Source organism: Panthera pardus, unplaced genomic scaffold (genome assembly GCF_024362965.1).
Source record: "Panthera pardus isolate Hobbes unplaced genomic scaffold, ASM2436296v1 HiC_scaffold_23, whole genome shotgun sequence".
Lineage (NCBI taxonomy): Eukaryota > Metazoa > Chordata > Mammalia > Carnivora > Felidae > Panthera > Panthera pardus.
In genome coordinates, this window is record NW_026526799.1 from 920,564 (window position 1) to 936,453 (window position 15,890).

A 15,890-nucleotide genomic window follows, 5' to 3' on the forward strand; every position below is an offset into this window, starting at 1 on the left:
GAAGGGGCACACCGGCCGCTCACGAGCAGGGACTCGGGGAACCCGCCCCCGCCCCCACCCCTGTGCATCTCAGCGGTCACGTATCCGAGCACGATTCTGCACGCTCAGCAGCTGGCTCACGGTAGCCGCCCGGGGCCGAGGGCAGCTCTGGGCAGCACTTGGGGCCTGCATCCCGGGGACACTGCGGCCCCCCCGCCCCGCTGGCCGGCACCCTGCGGCCCGTGAAGGCCTCCGCACACTGCCCCCACCCAGGGCGCAGATCCCCTCCCCAGCGTGCACTCAGCACACGTCTGCTGGGAGCTGACTTGGGCCCTGGCAAGAAGCTCCCTGCCGGGGACATAGGAGGTGCAAAGTCAAGGTTTTCCCTCCGGGGGCAGAAGTGTGGATAACTCCAAATCACACCCCTCGTGTCCCCAATGCGGAGAGTGCTGCCCAATCTGTTCCTTTTTAGAAAAAATGTAAATGTTTATTTATTGTTGAGAGAGAGAGACAGAGACTGAGCGTGGGTGGGAGAAGGGCAGAGGGAGAGGGAGACACAGAATCCGAAGCGGGCTCCAGGCTCCGAGCCTTCGGCACAGAGCCCGGCGCGGGGCTCGAACCCACAAGCCGTGACATCATGACCTGAGCCGAAGTTGGACGTTTAACCAACTGAGCCACCCAGGCGTCCCTAGATATTTCTTTTTTTGTTTTGTTTTGTTTTGTTTTTACAGAGAGAGACAGAGCATGAGCAGGGGAGGGGCAGAGGGAGAGGGAGACACAGAATCCGAAGCGGGCTCCAGGCTCCGAGCCTTCGGCACAGAGCCCGGCGTGGGGCTCGAACCCGCGAACGGTGAGATCACGACCCGAGCCGAAGTCGGAGGCTTAACCGACTGGGCCCCCCAGGCGCCCCCCAATCTGCTCTTGAAAACGGCTGAGGCTGCAACAGAACGCGGGCAGCGGGCAGCCTAGCAGCTGGACGCCAGAGGGAGGACACTTGCGGCTTTGTTTGGGGGATGATTCCGGAGGGCAGCTGGCTTTAGTCAAGCCTGTCATGAGGTTTGTCACGCTGAGTGAGGGTCACGGACATATCATAGCAGAGACCTCTCCTATTGTCTGCCGCCCCAGCCCGGAGCCCGGCCCCTCCGCACAGGGAGAACACGTTCTGGAAAATGGTGCTTGTTTTCCAGGGAATTCGTTCACGCACTCATCCGTCCATCCATGTGGTCAGTCAGTCATTCCCCTACTCACGTAGCCATTCGCTAGAGAGACAGACACTCCTGGACGCCACGGCTGCGTCCTCGCCGGGTGCCGGGGGGAGAGCAATGAGGGGGGCCCTCCCCAACATTGGGACTCTGTCCATCTGGGGAGAGATGGCGTCACAAGCAGCCAGGGGCCACACCGTGTGACACTGCTGTGGAGACTGTGTGAGCTCAGAGGAGGCCACGCCCTGGTGGCTGGGCCAGGGCGACGTGATGTGTGACGCTGCCTAGCTCCAGACCTTTCCCTGCAGGACTCACGCACACACACACACACACACACGGGCCAGTCGCGGGGGCGCGTGTGAGTGGTCAGCATCTGTGTGGCTTGGGCTTGGAGGACAGCACCCCCTCGCTCTGCGGCCCCAGCACCCCCGCGTCCCTCCTCCTCACCCTCGGGCACAGGTCAGGCTCCTCGGGCTGTGCTGCCCCCTCCCCCCTGCCCTGTGATCCCAGCCGCCCTGAGCAGTGGCGGGGGGACCCGCCCTGCCACGCAGCCTCGTCTCTGCTCGCAGCCGTGGCCCTGGGCGCGGGCCTCGCCATCCTGCCGCCAGCTGCTGGAAAGCCCCGGAGCCAAGCGGTTTGCCTTAGCACAGCTCGTTGTGAAGCAGCTGCAACTGGCCAGGGTGTGTAGATTCCAGACGGAATCCAAACGGATTACTCGTCTCCCCTGCAGCTGCCCTGCCCTGGCCCTCCCTCTGGGCAGCGGCTCCCCTAGGGATGGCTCAGCCTCCTTCCAGAAAGTCGAGTGGCTTGCAATTAGGAAGAACTCGGCTCCGTTCGTGTAAAAATGTCCATCTCACATCTATTTAAAGCTTTTCTTCCCTTTCCCCTCAGAGCAGGTGAGACTGGGCCGGGCTGGGGTTTCGGATGCAGGCTGGAGGCTGGGCGGGGTGAGGGGCAGGTGCCATCGGCTCCGACTGCCCTGCTCCCGCCCTGGCGCGGCCCACGGAGCAGAGGTGGGTGCAGGGAGGGAGAAGAGAGGTTTTCTTCACACCCACCACTGCGGGTGTCCTTCTGTCCGGCCGGCCCTGCCGAGCCACCGCCGGCAACTGGGTGGGATCCGTTGTCCACCCTCCTGGTGGTCAGATGGGATGTCCCTGGCCTCCTGTACCCCTGCCTGTGGACCCCCCCCCATTATACTCTCTCCCTCTGGAGAGCCCCTCTTGGCTCTGGTCACCCCGGGGGTAGGTGGACGATTGGAGCCAAAGTCCCAAGGCTCCCAAACCGTGGGTCTCTCCTCTGGTTTCGCTGCCCTCACTTCAGCCCCCTTGGCAGGGCCCCAGACCTGCCCCAGACCCTGGGCCCCTCTCCGGGGGCTGCTTTTGCTGCCCGTTCACCTGCAGAACTGGCTGTGCCCCATGCACCTGCGGCCTGGCTTCCCTCTTGTCTGTGCCCTTGTCCCCAGACACTGTACGTGCGGCTACACAGATGCCCTCTGGGCCGGGCTCCCAGGGCACCCCCCTCCTCCTCCTCCACTGCACGTCCAAGCCTGACTCGTGGTGACACCGGGAGCTGACGCCCTCTGGAGCAGTGTGGCCACGCAAGCTCAGGGGGCTGGCCGGTGCCCCAGCCTCGGGCCCCGTGGCAGGCATGGGGGCAGGGCCGTGCACAGGATTGGGATGAGCTCCAGGCTATTTCAAACCTGTCCGACGTTTGGCCTGCATTTCTCTGTCCTTCTTCGTCTCAGAGTCATACTTGGACTGTTCTGCGTTGGCCCGCATCCTCGACGGCAGCCGAGGGCGCGTCTCATCGCAGAACGCTGCGTGGCCCCTGTTCGCGCAGGTGGGCTTGGAATTCCGCAGCCTCCCCGGTGCGCCACACCCTCATCCGTCTTATCTATCGGGTATTTGCCGGACGGACATCACTGCTCGAGCAGAATCCGTGCATCAAGCCCAGGAACCGTGGTTCTGAGGGCCCAGGGCCGGGCGTCCCGGCCGCTGCCTGGATCATCGAGGACACCCCAGCGGGCACATCTTTCTGAACCGGGGCAAGTCGCCTTTGTGGGCTCACTTCGCTCGTCCGTCACGACGAAGGACCCTGGTGATTATTCTAGGACGTGGGTTGCTATGGTGACGGGAAAGGGGGACTCCAGGCAGAGCTGACTTCCCCCCGTCTCCCCTGCCTTCCCCCTCTCCCTCAGCCCCCTCTGCGATGGTGCGCCTGCCCTAGAGAGCCCTCTTCTGTCTTCCTGTCCCCTGCGCCGTGGCTCCGGTCCCGGGGGTTCTGCAGGGTCCAGGTGTGGACGCCCTCTTGGGGAACCTCCCGAACCAGCCCTGCGTTAGGGCTATTTTTCCGGCCCCTTCTGCAAACATTGCTGATCCTGGTGATTTGCAGAGTGCTGTGTACGCGAGTCACTTCCAATCTGTTCCTTGGTGGCAGGACGGGCCCTCTGGCAGCTTCTGCCTCCCCGCCTGGTCTTCTGTCTGCTGCCCTCCCCGTGGCCCACGTTCCTGCCAGCTCTGGGACCGGCGGGGGCCCCTGGATGTCCTGCGGGATTGCCATGGCAACGAGAGCTTGTTTCAGCCCCTAAGGTGGTGTCTTCATTAAGCTCCTCTTTAAAAAAGCTTGGGCTGGAGTCTGCAAGCTGCATATTGAAGCAAGTCCTCTAATGTCAAAGTGTGTCTCCGGGTGAGACTCCAAATCGAAATATCCTCAGAACTTCTAACAAGTTAGATATCATTTTGTATTCAATTTATCATTTTTTAATGGTCTGTGATTTTTTTTTGTCCTGTTTAAGAAATATCACTGCTGTAAGATTACAAAGATATTCTCACATTTCCCTTTAGGAGCTGAATGGTGTCCTTTTTTTTTTTTAATTGAAATATATTTGACGTGTAACATTGTGCAAGTTCAAGGTGTTGATGTTGAGCTACGGGAGGAAAAATGGCCATCCCAAAATGCATCTCTTTGGCTTGTGGATTATTTTGGGCTAATTATTTTTGAGAAAGAGAAGACGCAGGAAGGTTTTCTTTTTCGTCTCCCGCCTAAATGCCTGAAAGAATTTACGCAGAGGACCTGCTCCAGGAAGGGAGCTCTCACCCCAACCAACTATGGGAGCACATGAACTAGGTGTGGCCGACAGGGACGAGCCCAGCAAGGCCCGTTGGATCGAAGTCCTCTCTCAGTCGTATTGTTTCTGGATGGCCCAGCACATGTTGGTTCACCAAACATTTTCTCTTTCCGTTTCTCCTGTGAATTGCCTTCCTTGCCTTTGAAGCTCACACCCATAGTTCGGGATGACCCGTATACCTCCTTTTGCCCAGATGTCTTTGGAACCTCTCATTTTGACGTGGATTCCCCATAGGTACATAATTAAATTTTATTTTCTCCTGTTAATCCGTCTCATGTCAATTTAATTCTTAGACCACACAAAAGAACCTTGAAAGTAGAGGAAAATATTTCCTCCCCGACACCCGACTTGATACGTTTATGTGTTGCAATAAGACTGCAGTTGTAAAACTGGACGATGTCTCTAGCCTGTCGCGAGTACCATTCTTTTTTGTGGTGGGAATAATCAAGGTCTGGTTTTGACTGAAGTATAACATCTATGCGGCCATTAAAGTATTAAAGTGCACTAATCTTAAGTGTACAGATTAATGAAACTAAATTCTTATGTATCTATGTGCCCGTGTAGCAGAATGAAGCGGGCTCTGGAGTTACATGCCCCTCCCCGCCCCCACCCTCCCCGCTCCCCCACCCCCCACACTCTCTTGCTTTTTAAATAGGTCCAAGAGCCACGTGGTTAAGAACAAGCAACGCTCACAGCCATTTCTGGATTCGTTTCACATTTGTACGTTTTAAAAAATTGTGGTAAAAGCCACGCAACGTGAGGTATACACGCACACGATGTTGTTAACCGCGTGCACACTGTTGTGCGGAAGGTCTCGAGAACTTTCCATCTTGTGTGCCCAAAACTCTGTCCTCACCGTACAGCCGCCTGCCATCTCCCCCCGCTCTTCGGCTCCTGGCACCCCTGCTCCACTTTCTGCTTCTGTGGGTTTGACTGCTTTAGATGCCTCATATAAGTGGAATCGTGCTGTATTCTGTCAAGTTCCTATTTCACAGAGCACAATGTCTCAAGCTTCGTATCATGGCAGGTGACAGGATTTCCTTCTTTTTCGATGTGGAATAGTCCCGGGTGTGTAGAGACCACACTTCCTTTATCCGTTCACCCACCGACAGACACTCAGGCTGTTTCTGCCTCTTGGCCGTTGTGACTAATGCTGGTCTGAAATGAGAGTGCACACACCTCTTTGAAATCCTGGTTTTCGGTTCCTTTGGACAAAATACGCAAGCATCATATAGTAGTTCTATTTTGGGGTTTTTGAGAAAACTCCATAGTCTCTAACAAGGTCGCTGCGCCATTTTTTCCATGTCCACTCACAGCGCACGAGGGTCCTAATTCTTCCTCACCCTCTACCTCCTGCTTTTTGTGACAATGGTCCTCTTAATGGGTGTGAGGTGGTACCTCGTTGTGGTTTTGATTGGCATTTCCCTGATGATCAGGCACATTGAGCATCTTTCATGTGTCTGTTGGCCATCTGGATGTCTTCTGTGGAGAAGCACCTGTTCAAGTCCTTTCCCGTTTTTCTTTGGGTCATTATTGTTATTGTTGTTGTCGTTATTATTTTGCTATTGAGTTGCAGGGGGTCCTTACACTCAGGTTTCTACTTTATTGCTGCCTCCCTGCATCCTTTGAGCCTCTGAGGGAGGTGACGGCTGAGTCCCACAGCCGGTAATGGGGGGCGGGCTCTGGCTCCTTCCCCTTGAAGTTCAGGGCAGTGGGGACAAATGTGTCCTTCTGGCGAGCACGTTGAGAGACCCAGGGGCCAGTCACAGGGTGAAACAGGCCATCTGTGCTGGTCTGGGGTTCCGGCGGACCCTGTGATCACAGGCATGGGGTTGAATTCCGGGGGGGGGGGGCGCTCTGCCTGGTGCTGACACGCTGGAAGCTTCGTGGGGCCCGGGCAGCAGCTGTGGAAGAGGGAGGTCAGGACTGCGATGATGCCCCTGATTCTTTGAAAATAAGTGCCTATGCCAGGGGGATGTGTGAGATCCTCAGAGGAACACATGGCTGGAGGTTGGACAGCAGGCTGAGGGTGCGGGGCGTGAACTGGAACACAGCCATGGATGCAGCGGGTTTGCAGGGGTACCGGGTGGTCCCCTTCTTCATACTGGAAACGGCAGCTCTCCCTCCAGCCTGGGGGCACCTCCCACCGGAAATGCTGCCATCTTGTAAGCATCTTCCTGGACTAACATCTCAGAAAAGGGAAAACTTGAGCACCAGTGAGGAACTCTTTCATGTCATGGGTTTGATCAGGCTTTGGGAGAAGGAGCAAGGAAGAGGTAGCACCTAAGAGAGCTGGCAGGGAGAGAAATTCCTTGTCTAGGGGACGGTAATTATTGTTTTTTTTAAATGTTTATTTATTTTTGAGAGAGAGAGAGAGACAGAGACAGAGCATGAGCAGGGGAGGGGCAGAGAGAGGGAGACACAAAATCCGAAGCAGGCTCCAGGCTCCGAGCTGTGAGCACAGAGCCCGACTCGAGGCTCAAACTCACAGACCGCGACATCACGATCTGAGCCGAAGTTGGACGCTTAACCGACAAGGGGAAGGTAATTATTATACAGATATCATTTTCCCTATAACAATTATGTTTGCTGGTTGTAAAAGTAAACTGATCCGTTGCAGAAATGTTGGAGAAGGCAAAAATCATAAGGAAGGAAATCAAAATAACCTATATATTGCATCTCGGAGTTTTGGTTTGTATGGGTTCTGAAATCAGATAAACTCGCATCGGAGTCTGGTTCCAATAACCACTGTCCTCTTTCTTCCCAGAACTTGGCCACAGGGCCCCTGGAAATCCCGTCTCCACGGTGTGGTCGTCTTTAGTGCTGGTCTCCAGATGTCGCTGGGTCCCCTGTTTGTGGGACACACTTCCCAGCTCCCTGGCCATTAGGCGGGGCCGAGCGCCTAGTTCTGACCAGTGGGTCGTGAGTGGAAGTGACGGGTGTCATTTCCGGGCTGGAGCTGTAAGTTGCCAGTGCCAGTCCGTCTAGTTTTCGTCCCCTCTGTAAGGATGACAGGCAGTGTACAGACAGCACCTTCTGTGTCACCTGGGAGGGACTGTGATGAGCCCGGTCCTCGGCGGACCGGGGTAGCCACGGAACATCAGCAAAAACGAATCATCCTTTGTGTTCTTAGAGCCCTGACCCCGTTGGGTTATTTGTTATCACAGCACAGCTCGGTTTACACTGACTGGGAAGCCGGTGTTCCTAGTCTACGGCTACTCTCTACAACCCACTTCAGCGGAACAACCCCGTGGCTTGCCTTCCCACTGCCCTCCCTGGGCCGCCTCGCAGCAGCCTCCGCCCCCTCCCCTCCACTGTACCGCCTCCTGGACCCCTCGCCTTTGCGTCTTAGGGACCTTTCAAGTGCTACAGCACACGTCCAGCTAAGCCCATCACCCGCTCACCTGTCGCCCAAGTGGGCGGCATCTCAGACGTGCCCCTCTCAGCAGACGGCACCTCCGTCACTACAGCGGATCAGAAGAGAAACACGCCGTCATTCTCTCCTTCCTGACCGTGACATCCAATCAACCTCCATGCTTACCCGCTCCGTCTCCGTAATCTCTCCTGAACGGTTCACTTCTCCCGGCGCCCCCTCGGGGCTAGGATCTCTTCATCTTTCACCCAGAGGGACCACAGCCTCCTTGGTGGCTCCCCGCTTACAGCCACGTCTTCCCCAATTCCTGTCCCAGGCCACGTCCCGTCCCTTGAAGACATCACACCCTTTATCACATCCCGGCTTCTGAACGCGACCTCTGCTCTGTTGGAAACATTCTTCCCAAAGCCCAGCCCTCACCCTGTCGGATCCCAGCCGCCGCTCAACGTCCATCGGGCAAATCTCACCCCCTCGTCCACCGGTGAGCCTGTGCGCTCCCCGCGGAGCCCTGGCTTACTCGGACGTGTTGTGGCGCCTTTCTTTCCCCGTCTCCCTACACCGTAACCCCTAGGCCAAGCGGCCCCGCGTTCAGCCGGCCATATCCGGCACACTGTTTGGCACATACAAAGACCTTAGCGTGGCAGCGGAACGTATAGCAGAAAAAGAAGGAGGCCTTGACGAGCATCCGTCGGTTCCTGGTCAGCACCCGAAAGTGCCCAGCGGCCGCTGACCTCACAGCGCAGGCTGCGGAGTCTGTCCGAGGATCGGAGCTCCACGGGCTGGTTTTTTTGGAGATGGGCCCTCCGCTCAGCAACAGGTGGCCTGGGGCAAATTACTTGGCTGTCTGTGCCAGAGTCTCTTTCCGTGTGAAATGAGGACAATATCTAGTTCATGGTGGTTTTGAGAGGATTGAGTAACATAATGCACGTAACCCCCGCTGCAGCGTGTCTGGCCCACCGGAGGGGCCCGTGTCGGTTTGCAAACTGGCCCCACACGCGGAGGGTGGGAGGGGGGGACTGAAGGAAGAGGCAGCCCGCTCCGATCGGCAGGTGGCAGATTTCCTAAGTCAGGGGATCGACACGGGAGGCTCGTCTCGACAGCCTCACGACCAGCGGGTCTTTGAGGCTACCCTCCGGGATCTTAACGCTTCATAGAGACGCCTTAACTGGGTTCAGCGTGCCCGCCGTGCAGACGGCCTCAACCCCACGTCACCATGTCACGTCTGCGTCCTTGAGCGTGGCTCCCATCGTGGGGACAGCAGCACGCTCCGAGGACGGGAAGGGGTGAAGAGCCTTCGACGGTCTAGGTCTGGCTCACCGGTCCCTGACTTCCCCAACAGCCCATTGAATTATTACTGACCACTGAGTGGCGGGGTGGGCTCCCTCACAGAGATCTGCAGTCCCACTCAACAGTTACTGAACTTGATGGCAGGGTCAGGGGTGGTGCTGGGGGGACAGGAGCGCCGGAGCGCCTCTGGTCCTGCCGGATTGCCTCTGGAGCGGGGCAGCCGCGCAGGTGAACAGGGGGACGCGGTCTGGGACAGAGAAGCCAGCGGAGGCCGAGGCTGCGGGCGGAGGCCGCCGTGCCCCTGTCTTCCTGGAGCGACAGTACTCACGTGTCCCTGCCGCTCTGGCTGACACGGCCGGGCTGCCGCCCGCAGGTCATCTGGGCTATTTTTGGAACGGGTCTGTAACGTTCTGCCTCCACGAGCGCGGGGAAAGCTTCGCAAATGTCTTTCCCACCCGGCAGGCTGCCTGCTGATGTTCCCAGAGACACTAATTGGGTGGCAAGTGCTTTCTCTTGCTGAAGGAAATGTCAGTTTCTAATAATATCCCGTTATGAGGCCACGTCAGCTCCTGCCTGGACAGTTCTAACCCTCAGCACTGGCCTTCCGGCTCAGACGCGCTCCTCCGTGGCCCGTCCTCGGCCCCGCCGCTTTGGGACCCCCGTTGCTCCTCTGGGCTGGCCTCCGTGGCTCCCCAGGTATGCGGGAAGCAGCGGGCCCGGCCGACGTGCTCCCGGCGCCCACGTGGGGACTGTGGGCACCCCGTGCCCACAGCTTCGGACTCTGTGGAGTCAGAGGTCCTGCCCCTCGGGCGGGGGACGAGCCCCCGAGGGCCGTGACAAGGGTTTTCCCCGATTTCAAGCTGCTGCCTGGCCCCGTTGCGTTCTTTGTGCCGACCGGGAGAGGAGTCACCGTCCTGGGCGAGGTCATCGCCGCTAACGTGAGGTCGAAACCCATCATCCAAAGGGTGTTACAGCCACAGCCTGAGACGGGCTCAGACCACAGGTCACCCGCGAGAGACTTCCCCCAGAGCAGAGGACAGGCTCACTCAGGGTGGGGGGTCCCGGATGCGCAGTGGGGGAAGCAGACAAGGACCGGCTGTGACCCCCAGACCCGCTGTGATGGCAGAAAGGCGGTGCACCCACTACCTTCTTCCCATGAGGGTGTTCTTGGAACGTGTCCACGGCACCGGGTGTGAGCACCATGGGGGGGGGCCACGCCGGCCACGTGTCCCCACCTGCAGGGCTGAACAGCCCCAGGGAATGGGCGCTTTCCAGCTCGGGCCCTCTCCTCAGGGCGTGTCCTCGGCTGGGGAGCCAGTTCACCCAGTCGCGACCCCTCCCGGCGCAGCCTGCGTCTGGTGACGGGGTGACCTGGGGCCAGAAGGTCTGGTCCCTTCGCTCAGTTTGGGAAATCTCTCGAGGGACACCTGAGCTGCAGAACCGCCCATAGGACCGGCTGAGGTCTCGTCTGACGCATCCGTTCAACCCTTCCTTCCGCCCGTCCTGCCTCCTTCCTCGCCCACGCGGGCCGACCTCCGGATCCATCCCGGCAAATCGTGTCTGCGAGGTGGCCTCCTGGGAGCCTGACCTGCACCAGCTCTTCCAGCCCCCCTCCTTCATCCGGCTGCTTGGACGGGGCTCCATCTGGGGCCCCGGCGACGTGGGTCACGCCCTGAGATTGTTCGAGCAGGAACCTAGTAGAGCCTGGGTCCCCCCGGTCACAGCGGCTGCAGACGGCTTATGTCTGAACTTCAGTCTTTCAAGGTCACTGTTACTTGGGGTCTTTGTTACCTCCAACCGAACGTTAATTCTGCCGCAGGCGCCCAAGGGGCAGGCAGGGAGGTGGGGGTGTGAAGCTACCCACGCACGCTTGGGATTCCACAGCACAGAGACGACACTGGAAGCCCCTGGGGGGTGGTGTGTGCACAGAGGAGAGGAACAGACTGACCAGCCAACAGTTACAGGGCGGGAGGGGAGCGGATCCAGACGAGGAGACCACATCGGAGCCGCTGTCAAGGATGCAACCCAGGAGCGCCCACGGGAGGGCCGTGGGTCCCCACCACGGACTCGGGAGAGGGCGCCCAAGGCCCGTCGTGGCCACGCCTGCCCCAGGCTTTATGATCCCGCGAGCCTGAACTGCTCTTCCCCCTCGGCGCCCGCCGCCCGTCACTGGCCTCAGTGCCTTCGCTCACGTGCGCTTCTGCCGGGAATGCCTGTGTCACCCTCACCAGCTGACTTCCACTCCGCCTCATGCTCTGCTCTGTTCTAGCTTCTCCAGGGAGCCCTCCCTGACTTCTCTGTCCCTGCCCCACCTCCCAGCCAGTGTTCTGTGCTCCTCCCTCTGACGGCCATCAGATCTCCATCCTGGGGCCAGTGACGCAGCTTTGAAGTCGGGGCTTTACCTCGTCTTCCACGGAGAGTCGTGAGCCTCTTGGTGGCAGAGGGTGGGACGATCACCTCCGTGCCACGTGTACCGTATGGGGCCCGGTAGGCGTTTATGGAGGGAAGCGACCGTTCCCCGCAACGCGCACGGCTTACTCGAGTGCCCATCTAGTTAGGAACCTCATAATAAATGCCTTTATGGGCCGTCACGTGCATACATCCATCTTACCTAAAGTGCTAAACTCACAGAAGCTCTTCGCAGATGCACTTGGGGGATGCTGCAGGGTCGGGTGGGGGCGGGCCCTGCGGGTCCTCTCTGGGTGGCCGCTGGGCCTCCTTCCACGCTGACCCCGCTGCTGTCCCCAGACCCGCTGGCGCGTCCCCGTTCCTGCACGAGGGCACTGTCGTTCGGTTTTCTCCATTTCCCCACCTACACCTTCGAAACCTCTTCTCGGGAACAGCACACCCTACCTCCCTCTCCAGACAGGTTTCTGCGCTGTTCTTAATTTGGAAATAATCACTACAAATTGGATTTCTGTTCAGCGCCTCCCACACTCCTCGATTAACTCCGGCACGTTAACAAACACCAAAATACTCCTGTGAAAATATTTCCCCCTCGGAGAACGCTGTTTCTTTTTTCAGCCCCCTCTGTTTAATGCCATCTGACGGGAGCTGACTGTAGACTTAATTATGCTCTTACTGAAGCCTGCCATGTCTCCGTCAGACACGCAGTGACAAGAGCCAGAGCCGGGATGGAGGGAGACCGTGTGCGAGGTGGTGCCTCGGAGCTGAGGCTGCCTCCCCGTAGACGTAACGAGACACAGAAGCAGAAGGCACGTTGGCAAAGAGCAAAGTGGCCACCATCAAACAGCTGCGGGATGGCAACCTCCAACCGTAAACGTGAAAGGTGTCACCAGAGATGGAAGTTTCTCAAATTCAAAGCAGGCGTTTCTCCACCCCTGGGAGGCAGTGTGCCTGCCACACAAGTCACGGTGACACCTCTATTTGGAGGGAACAGTTGGGGATCGGTGGGTGGGAGGCCCAGGAGAAAGGTGTGGAATGTACCTTCCAGATCAGGGATCTAAGCGGGGGAGACGAGCAGCAGTGTCTGGGGACATTCTTGGTTGTCACAGCCTGGGGGGGGAGGGTAGGTGCCACTGGCGTCTGGAAGGTGGAGGCCAGGGAGGCTGCTAAACATCCTTCAGGGCACAGGATGGTCCCCAACACAGGACACAGGACGGCCCCCCAACACAGGGAGCAGGATGGCCCCCAACACAGGGCACAAGGTGGCCCCCAACACAGGGTACAGGACAGTCCCCAACACAGGGCACAGGACGGCCCCTAATACAGGGCACAGGACGGCCCCTAACACAGGGCAAAGGATGGCCCCCAACACAGGGCACAGGACGGCCCCCAATAGGGTGATCTAGTCCGAAAGGCCCCTAGTGCTGGGGTTGGGATCTTCTACAGACATATAGGCCCCCACGGTCTTCCTCCCACAGATAAACTGTATGGCTGGGAGCAGAGGAACCATTCAGTTTTCCTCCAACTATATTCTCTGTGTTTAACCGGCTATTTGAACAGTATGTATCAGCAAAAACCCCGCTCTATGCTGTTTACAAAACAGCTCCTCTAAAGATGGCTGGTAAATTCAGGTCAATAAACGCGAACAAAACCAGCAGCTGTATATCAATAATGAGAAAAGTTTAATCTAAGGCAAAAAGAGAAAGACAAAAGGGGGAGCTTTATAAAGATAAAATTTGTAATTTCCCATGAACATATGGCTCTTCTGAATCCTTAAATAATGAGCAAAATAACATCAATGTAATTCTTTTTAAGCTGCAACACAAGATGGGAGCTGACTAGAGAGTATGGCCCATCTCACATTTCACAGAAGCTGCCCTTCTTTTCTTTTTGTTAATTTTTTGATATTTATTTATTTTTGAGAGAGAGGGAGAGAGAAAGAGAGAGAGCAGGGGAGGGGCAGAGAGAGAGAGAGAGGGAGACACAGAATCTGAAGCAGGCTCCAGGCTCTGAGCCATCAGCACAGAGCCTGATGCGGGGCTTGAACTCACGAACCACGAGATCATGACCTGAGCTGAAGTCGGACGCTCAACCGACTGACCCCCCCAGGTGCCCCCGCAGACATAACTCTTAATATGCGCTGGGAAACCAAAAATTCATTAGACTGGCTTTATTGTGAAATTTGCTTTATCGTGGTGTTCCGGAACCACCCTCCGGCACCGCCAAGGTGTGCGCATTATAAGAGACGTTAACTCAGTTCACAGTGGGTCTGGCAGACCTCCCTCCATAAAACAGGGATGGATATTATGAATAATGAAGTGAACTCTGCACCCAAAAAACAGACAATTCATATCTTTTCAGGAACCTATGGAATTTTAATTTAAAAATACAATTAATACCAATATGACAGTAAAACACAGAAATAGTGCAGAGCATATTCCCCGATCCAATGCAATCAAACTATAAAGACAAAAACATAAATAAAAAAACCTAGGTCTGCTTAGGTTTTCGTCTCCTTCTTAAACAACTCCGTATCGAAAAGGAGACCAAGCTGAAATTCTAATGTCGTGCTTCCCAGTATGGTAGCAATTAGCCACACGTGGCACCAGAAGACTTAAAACGAAAAAACAATGTAAACTATCTCATGAATATGTGTGTTTTTTTATTGATTACATGTTTAAATGATAATATTGGGGTTATTTTGGGGTTGAAGAAAGTATATCGTTAACATTAAGTCTACGCATTTCTTTTTACTTTTACATGTGGATACCATACACTTAAAAATGACAGATACGGGGGCGCTTGGGTGGCTCAGCCGGTTAAGTGTGCGACTCTTGATCTCAGCTCAGGTTTTGATCTCAGGGTCATGAGTTCGAGCCCCGTGTTGGGTTCCACGCTGGGCGTGGAGCCTACTTAAAAAAAAAATGACAGATATTTTCCCGTTGTATGTTTACGGGTAGATCTGCTCTAGGATATGAATAAAGTGTGATGACATAATAAACACTGTCTATCAAACCCTATAGAATGGGGCTAATGCAGTATTTGGAAGAAAATTTACTAGCTGAAATATTTACTCAATAAGGAGGATATGAAGGGAAATTAAACAATTAATTCAAGAATTTAGAAGAAATATAATGAAACAAACCTAAGGAAGGCAGAGGGAAAACACTAATGGACAGGAGAGCAGAAAGCAATTAAGTAGAAAAACGAAAACAGAAAAATTGATACAAAGATTCAAGAACCTACCCTCAATATCGGCTGAAAAAATTATTAAAACATGATAAACCGGAGTGCAGCCTATTTTTTGTAGAAATATTATAGTCACACAATGCTGTGCTTGTTTAAAGTGCGTGGCACATCTATACGGCACTCGGCACTCAGCTCGACAAGGGGGGGTGTCACCGTCTGTCACCACCAGATGCTGGCACGTGTCATTGATTACGTTCCCTGTGCTTTTCGTCCCTGTGACTTGTCTATTGTTTTTTCAAAGGAGAAGACTCAAGCAACATTTGAACCGAGAGCAGGGGGAGGACTTAAGATTTCGAGAAGGATTGCAGAGTGCTTTGCACAGCCTCTGTGGTTAAATATTAGACAATGTGGATGAAATGCATACTTTTCTTAAAAAAAATATGAATCACCAAAATGTACCAAAGAGGAGTCAGACTGTGGGAGAAATTGAGGAAAGGTGTCTGAGAGCCGTCCCTCTGCCCGTCCCCAACCTGCAGGCACGGGGCCGGCCAGCCTCGCAGGTGAGTCCCACATGCATGGATGATGCAGAGCCGTGAGGACCTTCCAAAGGTGGTAAGGTGTAGAAATCACCTGAGGACGTGAGAATTCAGCCACTGTCCTTGCGAGTGCTAAGGCCACAGGTCTCCCAGGTAACTTCTTGCAAATGTTTAAGATACAGATAACTACCGTGCTACTTCTGTTCCCAGACGGGGAGAGTCCCACCCAACGCTTGACCAAACCACAGGCCAAACGAGAAGCATCCAGGTCAATCTCGACTGTGATAACCCTCGCAAAATCTTAAATAAGATACCGGCAAGGAGGCCTCGGCATTAAAACAAAGACGCACAAAGAGAAATAAATCCCTGCCTGCACGGGTGGTTCGGTGTGGGAAAAGCTGACGCTTACGAACGGATTTGCTAGCCATCGGGCTTTGACGCGGTCTTTTTAAGGTGTCGGAATAGATGCTAACGGAGACTCTGTTCAGTGAGGACACTATAACCCTCCTCCCCCGGAAGCCAGCACAACCGGAAGGAAGTGCTCCCGGTCTCCCACATGAGAACAACGTAGGAGGCACAACACTTGCACAGGAAGAGGTGTCTGGTTATAAAGTTTGGGCCCCAATCAAAGCTTTACTATTACGAAGAATGACCGGTTAGAAATCTCGTGGGACAGAAGCCCTTTAAGCTAGAAACAAAGAGAAGCGTGAGGACGAATGTACTAAATGCTGGGGCTGCGTGCTGAAAATTGAAACTTCCTATTAAAAGCCATAAAAACGATTTTAATAAGT

The 15,890-nt window shown here is 55.5% G+C and overlaps 1 long non-coding RNA gene across 1 annotated transcript; it reads left to right on the top strand.

Moving 5' to 3' along the window:
• Positions 1 to 1,311: 1,311 nt before the first annotated feature.
• Positions 1,312 to 4,822, top strand: LOC128772679 (uncharacterized). Its single transcript, XR_008416828.1, has 2 exons — positions 1,312 to 2,077; positions 2,926 to 4,822. It is a non-coding gene; the product is annotated as an uncharacterized LOC128772679 (long non-coding RNA).
• Positions 4,823 to 15,890: the final 11,068 nt, after the last annotated feature.